Genomic DNA, 13,045 nt, shown 5'->3' with positions numbered 1-13,045 from the left:
CTGCACTGCACCCGGATGAAAAATGGAGGTGGCAGAAAGGAGCTCTTCTTTTTTAACTTTTACTCCTCCCATTTACAGTGAGGGGGCCATTAAATTCATGTTGGCAGGTGTCGGCACCCTAGATTACCCTTGGTGAGTGTAGTGGTTTAGCACAGGGAGCGCACAGGCCCAAGGAAATGGAGCCATAGCTCGAGTTTCTCTTCATCAACGCATAAATCTTTCGCCTTTTACTAAAGATTTCCGTGGAGAGGAACATTTGCGAGTGACCTGTATTTTTGGGGGCTCTGCTCACAGCAGAGCTGTACTGGAGTGTCAAGAGCAGAATCAAACTGGCCGCCCGCCAACGTGCAGTGGAACGAAGCGCGCCTCATCATGGTCTGTGTTTGCGGCCTTTGCGCTTTCTGCGTCGCAACTTCAAATTTCTTAAGACAGCACTCTCTCGTACATGACGGGATCCAAACAAAGATGGCTTCAGCTCCTTTGGCCCTATCAGTGACTCGTGCGCTTCAAGCATTCCTTTCAGAATGCTAAAAGCTAAAATCCACCACCTGCGTTGGTGGTATAGTGGTGAGCATAGCTGCCTTCCAAGCAGTTTACCCGGGTTCGATTCCCGGCCAACGCATTCCTTTTGGCTCCGGCTGACGTTGAAGCAGAATTGCTTCTGTGACCTCTGTCTGCACCAAAAACTTTTGGATGAGTCGTTCAGAAGCAGTAAAAAGCTGGGACTCCCTGTCGGGGAATCGAACCCCGGTCTTCCGCGTGACAGGCGGAGATACTGTCCACTATACTAACGAGGAGCTGCGCTTGCTGGCCTTCGCCCCCAGCCGGCGTGATTTCACCGACATCACCAAAACGAGCCATTACTCCATGAAAAACCAGATCAACCTGCCATGACCTTATTAAGTCTCTCAATATCTTGAATGATACACATTACAGGGGGTCATTATTTGGACCACTTTATTATTTACATTTTTTTTTCTTTTCACTTTTCATACGGGGGGCATGAAAAAAGGGATGACATTGACTTGATTGGGTTTGTGAATATTGGGAGATGGAAGGGACTTTTGTAACTTGTACTCCTCCCATTTGGAGTGACGGTGGTGATGAAAAACATGTTGGCAGGCGTCGGCACCCTAGGTTACCCTTGGTAAGCGTAGTGGTTTACCAAAGGGAGCGCACAGGCCCAAGGGATTGGAGCCATAGCTCGAGTTTCTCTTCATCAACGCATAAATCTTTCGCCTTTTACTGAAGATTTCCGTGGACAGAAACATTTCCGAGTGACCTGTATTTTTGGGGGCTCTGCTCACAACAGAGCTATACTAGAGAGTCAAGAGCAGAGTGAATCTGGCCGACTGCCAACATGCAGTGGAACGAAGCGCGCCGCGTCGTGGTCTGTGTTTGCAGCCTTTGTGCTTCCTGTGTCGCAACTTCAGATTTCTTTAGCCAGCATGAAAAGACAGCGCTCTCTCGTACATGACGGGATCCAAACCCTGAACGGGCCCAGACAAAGATGGCTTCCGCTCCTTTGGCCCTATCAGTGACTTGTGCACTTTGAGCATTCTTTTCTGACCGGCGAAAGCCAGCGTCCACCGCCTGCGTTGTTGGTATAGTATAACTTGCACTGTACCCAGATGAAAAATGGAGGTGGCAGAATGGAGCTCGGTGTTGTGTTCGCCTGCACAAAAAGCCTGCCGTGACCCGGATTCGAACCGGAGTTGCTGCGGCCACAACGCAGAGTACTAACCGGCCGGGTCTGCTTAAAAAAACTCAAAAGCGCCCCAACCTACAGGTTCACTGGCTTGTTTGCCAAGGGATCTCAAATTTAAGGGTGCCTTCCAAGAAGCAGGGGTCACAGAACCCTGGACCCTCAGATTAAAAGTCTGATGCTCTACCGACTGAGCTATCCGGGCCACATTGGGAGCATGACAGCAAACAATGTGCATTCTCTGTCTGCTTAAAGTTTGCGGTACTGCAGGATGAAGGCCACAGACTACTAGGGCTGAGACTGATAGGATTCTCCTGGCAAGTTTGGAACAGTGACATTGAATGAATGGACTCTTTTCACAACAGTTTGCTAACACTTTTTTGGCCTGGACAGAGAAGTAAATGGTGCTAGATGTTCATAATGAGTAGGCTTCTTTTACACTGTTATATCAGAGCACCTAAAAGCTCTTCCATTGGACTTGGTTCTTTGGAAACACTGCTTGAAAAGAGATGTGGGAAGACCAGTTGTCGTGCAGCAACTGGAGTTAGAGGGGGGAAAAAATCAGCTTCCAGGAAAAGTAGAGAAGGCACAGTTGCTGTCGCAAACAGCCAAGAAGGCAAAGCGCTTCGTAGTCGGCAGGGTTCGAATCTGCGCGGGGAGACCCCAATGGATTTCGAGTCCATCGCCTTAACCTCTCAGCCACGACTACACCTGAGGGTGTTTTGCGTGCTTTTTGGTTGGCTAGATGTGGGCAGCATAGGACATCGCGGACAACCTGCACTGCACCCGGATGAAAAATGGAGGTGGCAGAAAGGAGCTCTTCTTTTTTAACTTTTACTCCTCCCATTTACAGTGAGGGGGCCATTAAATTCATGTTGGCAGGTGTCGGCACCCTAGATTACCCTTGGTGAGTGTAGTGGTTTAGCACAGGGAGCGCACAGGCCCAAGGAAATGGAGCCATAGCTCGAGTTTCTCTTCATCAACGCATAAATCTTTCGCCTTTTACTAAAGATTTCCGTGGAGAGGAACATTTGCGAGTGACCTGTATTTTTGGGGGCTCTGCTCACAGCAGAGCTGTACTGGAGTGTCAAGAGCAGAATCAAACTGGCCGCCCGCCAACGTGCAGTGGAACGAAGCGCGCCTCATCATGGTCTGTGTTTGCGGCCTTTGCGCTTTCTGCGTCGCAACTTCAAATTTCTTAAGACAGCACTCTCTCGTACATGACGGGATCCAAACAAAGATGGCTTCAGCTCCTTTGGCCCTATCAGTGACTCGTGCGCTTCAAGCATTCCTTTCAGAATGCTAAAAGCTAAAATCCACCACCTGCGTTGGTGGTATAGTGGTGAGCATAGCTGCCTTCCAAGCAGTTGACCCGGGTTCGATTCCCGGCCAACGCATTCCTTTTGGCTCCGGCTGACGTTGAAGCAGAATTGCTTCTGTGACCTCTGTCTGCACCAAAAACTTTTGGATGAGTCGTTCAGAAGCAGTAAAAAGCTAGGACTCCCCGTCGGGGAATCGAACCCCGGTCTTCCGCGTGACAGGCGGAGATACTGTCCACTATACTAACGAGGAGCTGCGCTTGCTGGCCTTCGCCCCCAGCCGGCGTGATTTCACCGACATCACCAAAACGAGCCATTACTCCATGAAAAACCAGATCAACCTGCCATGACCTTATTAAGTCTCTCAATATCTTGAATGATACACATTACAGGGGGTCATTATTTGGACCACTTTATTATTTACATTTTTTTTTTCTTTTCACTTTTCATACGGGGGGCATGAAAAAAGGGATGACATTGACTTGATTGGGTTTGTGAATATTGGGAGATGGAAGGGACTTTTGTAACTTGTACTCCTCCCATTTGGAGTGACGGTGGTGATGAAAAACATGTTGGCAGGCGTCGGCACCCTAGGTTACCCTTGGTAAGCGTAGTGGTTTACCAAAGGGAGCGCACAGGCCCAAGGGATTGGAGCCATAGCTCGAGTTTCTCTTCATCAACGCATAAATCTTTCGCCTTTTACTGAAGATTTCCGTGGACAGAAACATTTCCGAGTGACCTGTATTTTTGGGGGCTCTGCTCACAACAGAGCTATACTAGAGAGTCAAGAGCAGAGTGAATCTGGCCGACTGCCAACATGCAGTGGAACGAAGCGCGCCGCGTCGTGGTCTGTGTTTGCAGCCTTTGTGCTTCCTGTGTCGCAACTTCAGATTTCTTTAGCCAGCATGAAAAGACAGCGCTCTCTCGTACATAACGGGATCCAAACCCTGAACGGGCCCAGACAAAGATGGCTTCCGCTCCTTTGGCCCTATCAGTGACTTGTGCACTTTGAGCATTCTTTTCTGACCGGCGAAAGCCAGCGTCCACCGCCTGCGTTGTTGGTATAGTATAACTTGCACTGTACCCAGATGAAAAATGGAGGTGGCAGAATGGAGCTCGGTGTTGTGTTCGCCTGCACAAAAAGCCTGCCGTGACCCGGATTCGAACCGGAGTTGCTGCGGCCACAACGCAGAGTACTAACCGGCCGGGTCTGCTTAAAAAAACTCAGAAGCGCCCCAACCTACAGGTTCACTGGCTTGTTTGCCAAGGGATCTCAAATTTAAGGGTGCCTTCCAAGAAGCAGGGGTCACAGTTCAATTCAACATCTCACATAGCCTTCGTACTCGGTCGTGAGGGGAGGCCTGTAGCAAACTGACAGCTTGTCGCCCGAACAGGGACTTGAACCCTGGACCCTCAGATTAAAAGTCTGATGCTCTACCGACTGAGCTATCCGGGCCACATTGGGAGCATGACAGCAAACAATGTGCATTCTCTGTCTGCTTAAAGTTTGCGGTACTGCAGGATGAAGGCCACAGACTACTAGGGCTGAGACTGATAGGCTTCTCCTGGCAAGTTTGGAACAGTGACATTGAATGAATGGACTCTTTTCACAACAGTTTGCTAACACTTTTTTGGCCTGGACAGAGAAGTAAATGGTGCTAGAAGTTCATAATGAGTAGGCTTCTTTTACACTGTTATATCAGAGCACCTAAAAGCTCTTCCATTGGACTTGGTTCTTTGGAAACACTGCTTGAAAAGAGATGTGGGAAGACCAGTTGTCGTGCAGCAACTGGAGTTAGAGGGGGGAAAAAATCAGCTTCCAGGAAAAGTAGAGAAGGCACAGTTGCTGTCGCAAACAGCCAAGAAGGCAAAGCGCTTCGTAGTCGGCAGGGTTCGAACCTGCGCGGGGAGACCCCAATGGATTTCGAGTCCATCGCCTTAACCTCTCAGCCACGACTACACCTGAGGGTGTTTTGCGTGCTTTTTGGTTGGCTAGATGTGGGCAGCATAGGACATCGCGGACAACCTGCACTGCACCCGGATGAAAAATGGAGGTGGCAGAAAGGAGCTCTTCTTTTTTAACTTTTACTCCTCCCATTTACAGTGAGGGGGCCATTAAATTCATGTTGGCAGGTGTCGGCACCCTAGATTACCCTTGGTGAGTGTAGTGGTTTAGCACAGGGAGCGCACAGGCCCAAGGAAATGGAGCCATAGCTCGAGTTTCTCTTCATCAACGCATAAACCTTTCGCCTTTTACTAAAGATTTCCGTGGAGAGGAACATTTGCGAGTGACCTGTATTTTTGGGGGCTCTGCTCACAGCAGAGCTGTACTGGAGTGTCAAGAGCAGAATCAAACTGGCCGCCCGCCAACGTGCAGTGGAACGAAGCGCGCCTCATCATGGTCTGTGTTTGCGGCCTTTGCGCTTTCTGCGTCGCAACTTCAAATTTCTTTAGCCAGCGTGGAAAGACAGCACTCTCTCGTACATGACGGGATCCAAACAAAGATGGCTTCAGCTCCTTTGGCCCTATCAGTGACTCGTGCGCTTCAAGCATTCCTTTCAGAATGCTAAAAGCTAAAATCCACCACCTGCGTTGGTGGTATAGTGGTGAGCATAGCTGCCTTCCAAGCAGTTGACCCGGGTTCGATTCCCGGCCAACGCATTCCTTTTGGCTCCGGCTGACGTTGAAGCAGAATTGCTTCTGTGACCTCTGTCTGCACCAAAAACTTTTGGATGAGTCGTTCAGAAGCAGTAAAAAGCTAGGACTCCCCGTCGGGGAATCGAACCCCGGTCTTCCGCGTGACAGGCGGAGATACTGTCCACTATACTAACGACGAGCTGCGCTTGCTGGCCTTCGCCCCCAGCCGGCGTGATTTCACCGACATCACCAAAACGAGCCATTACTCCATGAAAAACCAGATCAACCTGCCATGACCTTATTAAGTCTCTCAATATCTTGAATGATACACATTACAGGGGGTCATTATTTGGACCACTTTATTATTTACATTTTTTTTTTCTTTTCACTTTTCATACGGGGGGCATGAAAAAAGGGATGACATTGACTTGATTGGGTTTGTGAATATTGGGAGATGGAAGGGACTTTTGTAACTTGTACTCCTCCCATTTGGAGTGACGGTGGTGATGAAAAACATGTTGGCAGGCGTCGGCACCCTAGGTTACCCTTGGTAAGCGTAGTGGTTTACCAAAGGGAGCGCACAGGCCCAAGGGATTGGAGCCATAGCTCGAGTTTCTCTTCATCAACGCATAAATCTTTCGCCTTTTACTGAAGATTTCCGTGGACAGAAACATTTCCGAGTGACCTGTATTTTTGGGGGCTCTGCTCACAACAGAGCTATACTAGAGAGTCAAGAGCAGAGTGAATCTGGCCGACTGCCAACATGCAGTGGAACGAAGCGCGCCGCGTCGTGGTCTGTGTTTGCAGCCTTTGTGCTTCCTGTGTCGCAACTTCAGATTTCTTTAGCCAGCATGAAAAGACAGCGCTCTCTCGTACATGACGGGATCCAAACCCTGAACGGGCCCAGACAAAGATGGCTTCCGCTCCTTTGGCCCTATCAGTGACTTGTGCACTTTGAGCATTCTTTTCTGACCGGCGAAAGCCAGCGTCCACCGCCTGCGTTGTTGGTATAGTATAACTTGCACTGTACCCAGATGAAAAATGGAGGTGGCAGAATGGAGCTCGGTGTTGTGTTCGCCTGCACAAAAAGCCTGCCGTGACCCGGATTCGAACCGGAGTTGCTGCGGCCACAACGCAGAGTACTAACCGGCCGGGTCTGCTTAAAAAAACTCAAAAGCGCCCCAACCTACAGGTTCACTGGCTTGTTTGCCAAGGGATCTCAAATTTAAGGGTGCCTTCCAAGAAGCAGGGGTCACAGAACCCTGGACCCTCAGATTAAAAGTCTGATGCTCTACCGACTGAGCTATCCGGGCCACATTGGGAGCATGACAGCAAACAATGTGCATTCTCTGTCTGCTTAAAGTTTGCGGTACTGCAGGATGAAGGCCACAGACTACTAGGGCTGAGACTGATAGGCTTCTCCTGGCAAGTTTGGAACAGTGACATTGAATGAATGGACTCTTTTCACAACAGTTTGCTAACACTTTTTTGGCCTGGACAGAGAAGTAAATGGTGCTAGAAGTTCATAATGAGTAGGCTTCTTTTACACTGTTATATCAGAGCACCTAAAAGCTCTTCCATTGGACTTGGTTCTTTGGAAACACTGCTTGAAAAGAGATGTGGGAAGACCAGTTGTCGTGCAGCAACTGGAGTTAGAGGGGGGAAAAAATCAGCTTCCAGGAAAAGTAGAGAAGGCACAGTTGCTGTCGCAAACAGCCAAGAAGGCAAAGCGCTTCGTAGTCGGCAGGGTTCGAACCTGCGCGGGGAGACCCCAATGGATTTCGAGTCCATCGCCTTAACCTCTCAGCCACGACTACACCTGAGGGTGTTTTGCGTGCTTTTTGGTTGGCTAGATGTGGGCAGCATAGGACATCGCGGACAACCTGCACTGCACCCGGATGAAAAATGGAGGTGGCAGAAAGGAGCTCTTCTTTTTTAACTTTTACTCCTCCCATTTACAGTGAGGGGGCCATTAAATTCATGTTGGCAGGTGTCGGCACCCTAGATTACCCTTGGTGAGTGTAGTGGTTTAGCACAGGGAGCGCACAGGCCCAAGGAAATGGAGCCATAGCTCGAGTTTCTCTTCATCAACGCATAAATCTTTCGCCTTTTACTAAAGATTTCCGTGGAGAGGAACATTTGCGAGTGACCTGTATTTTTGGGGGCTCTGCTCACAGCAGAGCTGTACTGGAGTGTCAAGAGCAGAATCAAACTGGCCGCCCGCCAACGTGCAGTGGAACGAAGCGCGCCTCATCATGGTCTGTGTTTGCGGCCTTTGCGCTTTCTGCGTCGCAACTTCAAATTTCTTTAGCCAGCGTGGAAAGACAGCACTCTCTCGTACATGACGGGATCCAAACAAAGATGGCTTCAGCTCCTTTGGCCCTATCAGTGACTCGTGCGCTTCAAGCATTCCTTTCAGAATGCTAAAAGCTAAAATCCACCACCTGCGTTGGTGGTATAGTGGTGAGCATAGCTGCCTTCCAAGCAGTTGACCCGGGTTCGATTCCCGGCCAACGCATTCCTTTTGGCTCCGGCTGACGTTGAAGCAGAATTGCTTCTGTGACCTCTGTCTGCACCAAAAACTTTTGGATGAGTCGTTCAGAAGCAGTAAAAAGCTAGGACTCCCCGTCGGGGAATCGAACCCCGGTCTTCCGCGTGACAGGCGGAGATACTGTCCACTATACTAACGAGGAGCTGCGCTTGCTGGCCTTCGCCCCCAGCCGGCGTGATTTCACCGACATCACCAAAACGAGCCATTACTCCATGAAAAACCAGATCAACCTGCCATGACCTTATTAAGTCTCTCAATATCTTGAATGATACACATTACAGGGGGTCATTATTTGGACCACTTTATTATTTACATTTTTTTTTTCTTTTCACTTTTCATACGGGGGGCATGAAAAAAGGGATGACATTGACTTGATTGGGTTTGTGAATATTGGGAGATGGAAGGGACTTTTGTAACTTGTACTCCTCCCATTTGGAGTGACGGTGGTGATGAAAAACATGTTGGCAGGCGTCGGCACCCTAGGTTACCCTTGGTAAGCGTAGTGGTTTACCAAAGGGAGCGCACAGGCCCAAGGGATTGGAGCCATAGCTCGAGTTTCTCTTCATCAACGCATAAATCTTTCGCCTTTTACTGAAGATTTCCGTGGACAGAAACATTTCCGAGTGACCTGTATTTTTGGGGGCTCTGCTCACAACAGAGCTATACTAGAGAGTCAAGAGCAGAGTGAATCTGGCCGACTGCCAACATGCAGTGGAACGAAGCGCGCCGCGTCGTGGTCTGTGTTTGCAGCCTTTGTGCTTCCTGTGTCGCAACTTCAGATTTCTTTAGCCAGCATGAAAAGACAGCGCTCTCTCGTACATGACGGGATCCAAACCCTGAACGGGCCCAGACAAAGATGGCTTCCGCTCCTTTGGCCCTATCAGTGACTTGTGCACTTTGAGCATTCTTTTCTGACCGGCGAAAGCCAGCGTCCACCGCCTGCGTTGTTGGTATAGTATAACTTGCACTGTACCCAGATGAAAAATGGAGGTGGCAGAATGGAGCTCGGTGTTGTGTTCGCCTGCACAAAAAGCCTGCCGTGACCCGGATTCGAACCGGAGTTGCTGCGGCCACAACGCAGAGTACTAACCGGCCGGGTCTGCTTAAAAAAACTCAAAAGCGCCCCAACCTACAGGTTCACTGGCTTGTTTGCCAAGGGATCTCAAATTTAAGGGTGCCTTCCAAGAAGCAGGGGTCACAGTTCAAAGCAGGGGTCACAGAACCCTGGACCCTCAGATTAAAAGTCTGATGCTCTACCGACTGAGCTATCCGGGCCACATTGGGAGCATGACAGCAAACAATGTGCATTCTCTGTCTGCTTAAAGTTTGCGGTACTGCAGGATGAAGGCCACAGACTACTAGGGCTGAGACTGATAGGCTTCTCCTGGCAAGTTTGGAACAGTGACATTGAATGAATGGACTCTTTTCACAACAGTTTGCTAACACTTTTTTGGCCTGGACAGAGAAGTAAATGGTGCTAGAAGTTCATAATGAGTAGGCTTCTTTTACACTGTTATATCAGAGCACCTAAAAGCTCTTCCATTGGACTTGGTTCTTTGGAAACACTGCTTGAAAAGAGATGTGGGAAGACCAGTTGTCGTGCAGCAACTGGAGTTAGAGGGGGGAAAAAATCAGCTTCCAGGAAAAGTAGAGAAGGCACAGTTGCTGTCGCAAACAGCCAAGAAGGCAAAGCGCTTCGTAGTCGGCAGGGTTCGAACCTGCGCGGGGAGACCCCAATGGATTTCGAGTCCATCGCCTTAACCTCTCAGCCACGACTACACCTGAGGGTGCTTTGCGTGCTTTTTGGTTGGCTAGATGTGGGCAGCATAGGACATCGCGGACAACCTGCACTGCACCCGGATGAAAAATGGAGGTGGCAGAAAGGAGCTCTTCTTTTTTAACTTTTACTCCTCCCATTTACAGTGAGGGGGCCATTAAATTCATGTTGGCAGGTGTCGGCACCCTAGATTACCCTTGGTGAGTGTAGTGGTTTAGCACAGGGAGCGCACAGGCCCAAGGAAATGGAGCCATAGCTCGAGTTTCTCTTCATCAACGCATAAACCTTTCGCCTTTTACTAAAGATTTCCGTGGAGAGGAACATTTGCGAGTGACCTGTATTTTTGGGGGCTCTGCTCACAGCAGAGCTGTACTGGAGTGTCAAGAGCAGAATCAAACTGGCCGCCCGCCAACGTGCAGTGGAACGAAGCGCGCCTCATCATGGTCTGTGTTTGCGGCCTTTGCGCTTTCTGCGTCGCAACTTCAAATTTCTTTAGCCAGCGTGGAAAGACAGCACTCTCTCGTACATGACGGGATCCAAACAAAGATGGCTTCAGCTCCTTTGGCCCTATCAGTGACTCGTGCGCTTCAAGCATTCCTTTCAGAATGCTAAAAGCTAAAATCCACCACCTGCGTTGGTGGTATAGTGGTGAGCATAGCTGCCTTCCAAGCAGTTGACCCGGGTTCGATTCCCGGCCAACGCATTCCTTTTGGCTCCGGCTGACGTTGAAGCAGAATTGCTTCTGTGACCTCTGTCTGCACCAAAAACTTTTGGATGAGTCGTTCAGAAGCAGTAAAAAGCTAGGACTCCCCGTCGGGGAATCGAACCCCGGTCTTCCGCGTGACAGGCGGAGATACTGTCCACTATACTAACGAGGAGCTGCGCTTGCTGGCCTTCGCCCCCAGCCGGCGTGATTTCACCGACATCACCAAAACGAGCCATTACTCCATGAAAAACCAGATCAACCTGCCATGACCTTATTAAGTCTCTCAATATCTTGAATGATACACATTACAGGGGGTCATTATTTGGACCACTTTATTATTTACATTTTTTTTTTCACTTTTCATACGGGGGGCATGAAAAAAGGGATGACATTGACTTGATTGGGTTTGTGAATATTGGGAGATGGAAGGGACTTTTGTAACTTGTACTCCTCCCATTTGGAGTGACGGTGGTGATGAAAAACATGTTGGCAGGCGTCGGCACCCTAGGTTACCCTTGGTAAGCGTAGTGGTTTACCAAAGGGAGCGCACAGGCCCAAGGGATTGGAGCCATAGCTCGAGTTTCTCTTCATCAACGCATAAATCTTTCGCCTTTTACTGAAGATTTCCGTGGACAGAAACATTTCCGAGTGACCTGTATTTTTGGGGGCTCTGCTCACAACAGAGCTATACTAGAGAGTCAAGAGCAGAGTGAATCTGGCCGACTGCCAACATGCAGTGGAACGAAGCGCGCCGCGTCGTGGTCTGTGTTTGCAGCCTTTGTGCTTCCTGTGTCGCAACTTCAGATTTCTTTAGCCAGCATGAAAAGACAGCGCTCTCTCGTACATAACGGGATCCAAACCCTGAACGGGCCCAGACAAAGATGGCTTCCGCTCCTTTGGCCCTATCAGTGACTTGTGCACTTTGAGCATTCTTTTCTGACCGGCGAAAGCCAGCGTCCACCGCCTGCGTTGTTGGTATAGTATAACTTGCACTGTACCCAGATGAAAAATGGAGGTGGCAGAATGGAGCTCGGTGTTGTGTTCGCCTGCACAAAAAGCCTGCCGTGACCCGGATTCGAACCGGAGTTGCTGCGGCCACAACGCAGAGTACTAACCGGCCGGGTCTGCTTAAAAAAACTCAAAAGCGCCCCAACCTACAGGTTCACTGGCTTGTTTGCCAAGGGATCTCAAATTTAAGGGTGCCTTCCAAGAAGCAGGGGTCACAGTTCAAAGCAGGGGTCACAGAACCCTGGACCCTCAGATTAAAAGTCTGATGCTCTACCGACTGAGCTATCCGGGCCACATTGGGAGCATGACAGCAAACAATGTGCATTCTCTGTCTGCTTAAAGTTTGCGGTACTGCAGGATGAAGGCCACAGACTACTAGGGCTGAGACTGATAGGCTTCTCCTGGCAAGTTTGGAACAGTGACATTGAATGAATGGACTCTTTTCACAACAGTTTGCTAACACTTTTTTGGCCTGGACAGAGAAGTAAATGGTGCTAGAAGTTCATAATGAGTAGGCTTCTTTTACACTGTTATATCAGAGCACCTAAAAGCTCTTCCATTGGACTTGGTTCTTTGGAAACACTGCTTGAAAAGAGATGTGGGAAGACCAGTTGTCGTGCAGCAACTGGAGTTAGAGGGGGGAAAAAATCAGCTTCCAGGAAAAGTAGAGAAGGCACAGTTGCTGTCACAAACAGCCAAGAAGGCAAAGCGCTTCGTAGTCGGCAGGGTTCGAACCTGCGCGGGGAGACCCCAATGGATTTCGAGTCCATCGCCTTAACCTCTCAGCCACGACTACACCTGAGGGTGTTTTGCGTGCTTTTTGGTTGGCTAGATGTGGGCAGCATAGGACATCGCGGACAACCTGCACTGCACCCGGATGAAAAATGGAGGTGGCAGAAAGGAGCTCTTCTTTTTTAACTTTTACTCCTCCCATTTACAGTGAGGGGGCCATTAAATTCATGTTGGCAGGTGTCGGCACCCTAGATTACCCTTGGTGAGTGTAGTGGTTTAGCACAGGGAGCGCACAGGCCCAAGGAAATGGAGCCATAGCTCGAGTTTCTCTTCATCAACGCATAAATCTTTCGCCTTTTACTAAAGATTTCCGTGGAGAGGAACATTTGCGAGTGACCTGTATTTTTGGGGGCTCTGCTCACAGCAGAGCTGTACTGGAGTGTCAAGAGCAGAATCAAACTGGCCGCCCGCCAACGTGCAGTGGAACGAAGCGCGCCTCATCATGGTCTGTGTTTGCGGCCTTTGCGCTTTCTGCGTCGCAACTTCAAATTTCTTTAGCCAGCGTGGAAAGACAGCACTCTCTCGTACATGACGGGATCCAAACAAAGAT

The 13,045-nt window shown here is 49.5% G+C and overlaps 24 non-coding genes across 24 annotated transcripts; 15 read left to right on the top strand and 9 right to left on the bottom strand.

The window, feature by feature from the left end:
• The first annotated feature begins 185 nt into the window (after positions 1-185).
• On the top strand, positions 186-301 carry LOC141311185 (U5 spliceosomal RNA). Its single transcript, XR_012348650.1, has one exon. It is a non-coding gene; the product is annotated as a U5 spliceosomal RNA (small nuclear RNA).
• A 900-nt stretch (positions 302-1,201) lies between these two features.
• LOC141311262 (U5 spliceosomal RNA) lies at positions 1,202-1,316 on the top strand. The gene has a single exon (XR_012348726.1). It is a non-coding gene; the product is annotated as a U5 spliceosomal RNA (small nuclear RNA).
• Positions 1,317-2,332: 1,016 nt separating this feature from the next.
• On the bottom strand, positions 2,333-2,414 carry trnas-cga (transfer RNA serine (anticodon CGA)). The gene has a single exon. It is a non-coding gene; the product is annotated as a tRNA-Ser (tRNA).
• Positions 2,415-2,665: 251 nt separating this feature from the next.
• Positions 2,666-2,781, top strand: LOC141311184 (U5 spliceosomal RNA). Its single transcript, XR_012348649.1, has one exon. It is a non-coding gene; the product is annotated as a U5 spliceosomal RNA (small nuclear RNA).
• A 249-nt stretch (positions 2,782-3,030) lies between these two features.
• On the top strand, positions 3,031-3,102 carry trnag-ucc (transfer RNA glycine (anticodon UCC)). The gene has a single exon. It is a non-coding gene; the product is annotated as a tRNA-Gly (tRNA).
• Positions 3,103-3,205: 103 nt separating this feature from the next.
• Positions 3,206-3,277, bottom strand: trnad-guc (transfer RNA aspartic acid (anticodon GUC)). The gene has a single exon. It is a non-coding gene; the product is annotated as a tRNA-Asp (tRNA).
• Positions 3,278-3,682: 405 nt separating this feature from the next.
• LOC141311261 (U5 spliceosomal RNA) lies at positions 3,683-3,797 on the top strand. Its single transcript, XR_012348724.1, has one exon. It is a non-coding gene; the product is annotated as a U5 spliceosomal RNA (small nuclear RNA).
• Positions 3,798-4,407: 610 nt separating this feature from the next.
• Positions 4,408-4,480, bottom strand: trnak-uuu (transfer RNA lysine (anticodon UUU)). The gene has a single exon. It is a non-coding gene; the product is annotated as a tRNA-Lys (tRNA).
• A 422-nt stretch (positions 4,481-4,902) lies between these two features.
• On the bottom strand, positions 4,903-4,984 carry trnas-cga (transfer RNA serine (anticodon CGA)). The gene has a single exon. It is a non-coding gene; the product is annotated as a tRNA-Ser (tRNA).
• Positions 4,985-5,235: 251 nt separating this feature from the next.
• LOC141311204 (U5 spliceosomal RNA) lies at positions 5,236-5,351 on the top strand. The gene has a single exon (XR_012348668.1). It is a non-coding gene; the product is annotated as a U5 spliceosomal RNA (small nuclear RNA).
• Positions 5,352-5,613: 262 nt separating this feature from the next.
• Positions 5,614-5,685, top strand: trnag-ucc (transfer RNA glycine (anticodon UCC)). Its single transcript has one exon. It is a non-coding gene; the product is annotated as a tRNA-Gly (tRNA).
• Positions 5,686-6,265: 580 nt separating this feature from the next.
• LOC141311260 (U5 spliceosomal RNA) lies at positions 6,266-6,380 on the top strand. Its single transcript, XR_012348723.1, has one exon. It is a non-coding gene; the product is annotated as a U5 spliceosomal RNA (small nuclear RNA).
• A 1,016-nt stretch (positions 6,381-7,396) lies between these two features.
• trnas-cga (transfer RNA serine (anticodon CGA)) lies at positions 7,397-7,478 on the bottom strand. Its single transcript has one exon. It is a non-coding gene; the product is annotated as a tRNA-Ser (tRNA).
• Positions 7,479-7,729: 251 nt separating this feature from the next.
• Positions 7,730-7,845, top strand: LOC141311183 (U5 spliceosomal RNA). Its single transcript, XR_012348647.1, has one exon. It is a non-coding gene; the product is annotated as a U5 spliceosomal RNA (small nuclear RNA).
• A 262-nt stretch (positions 7,846-8,107) lies between these two features.
• Positions 8,108-8,179, top strand: trnag-ucc (transfer RNA glycine (anticodon UCC)). The gene has a single exon. It is a non-coding gene; the product is annotated as a tRNA-Gly (tRNA).
• Positions 8,180-8,282: 103 nt separating this feature from the next.
• trnad-guc (transfer RNA aspartic acid (anticodon GUC)) lies at positions 8,283-8,354 on the bottom strand. The gene has a single exon. It is a non-coding gene; the product is annotated as a tRNA-Asp (tRNA).
• Positions 8,355-8,759: 405 nt separating this feature from the next.
• Positions 8,760-8,874, top strand: LOC141311259 (U5 spliceosomal RNA). Its single transcript, XR_012348722.1, has one exon. It is a non-coding gene; the product is annotated as a U5 spliceosomal RNA (small nuclear RNA).
• Positions 8,875-9,909: 1,035 nt separating this feature from the next.
• On the bottom strand, positions 9,910-9,991 carry trnas-cga (transfer RNA serine (anticodon CGA)). The gene has a single exon. It is a non-coding gene; the product is annotated as a tRNA-Ser (tRNA).
• A 251-nt stretch (positions 9,992-10,242) lies between these two features.
• On the top strand, positions 10,243-10,358 carry LOC141311203 (U5 spliceosomal RNA). Its single transcript, XR_012348667.1, has one exon. It is a non-coding gene; the product is annotated as a U5 spliceosomal RNA (small nuclear RNA).
• Positions 10,359-10,620: 262 nt separating this feature from the next.
• Positions 10,621-10,692, top strand: trnag-ucc (transfer RNA glycine (anticodon UCC)). The gene has a single exon. It is a non-coding gene; the product is annotated as a tRNA-Gly (tRNA).
• A 103-nt stretch (positions 10,693-10,795) lies between these two features.
• trnad-guc (transfer RNA aspartic acid (anticodon GUC)) lies at positions 10,796-10,867 on the bottom strand. Its single transcript has one exon. It is a non-coding gene; the product is annotated as a tRNA-Asp (tRNA).
• A 400-nt stretch (positions 10,868-11,267) lies between these two features.
• LOC141311258 (U5 spliceosomal RNA) lies at positions 11,268-11,382 on the top strand. Its single transcript, XR_012348721.1, has one exon. It is a non-coding gene; the product is annotated as a U5 spliceosomal RNA (small nuclear RNA).
• A 1,035-nt stretch (positions 11,383-12,417) lies between these two features.
• Positions 12,418-12,499, bottom strand: trnas-cga (transfer RNA serine (anticodon CGA)). The gene has a single exon. It is a non-coding gene; the product is annotated as a tRNA-Ser (tRNA).
• Positions 12,500-12,750: 251 nt separating this feature from the next.
• Positions 12,751-12,866, top strand: LOC141311182 (U5 spliceosomal RNA). The gene has a single exon (XR_012348646.1). It is a non-coding gene; the product is annotated as a U5 spliceosomal RNA (small nuclear RNA).
• Positions 12,867-13,045: the final 179 nt, after the last annotated feature.

This window comes from Garra rufa, unplaced genomic scaffold (assembly GCF_049309525.1).
Source record: "Garra rufa unplaced genomic scaffold, GarRuf1.0 hap1_unplaced_003, whole genome shotgun sequence".
Taxonomy (NCBI): Eukaryota; Metazoa; Chordata; class Actinopteri; order Cypriniformes; family Cyprinidae; genus Garra; species Garra rufa.
Note: the sequence above shows the minus strand (reverse complement) of the source record. Positions and strands in the feature narration are given on the sequence as shown.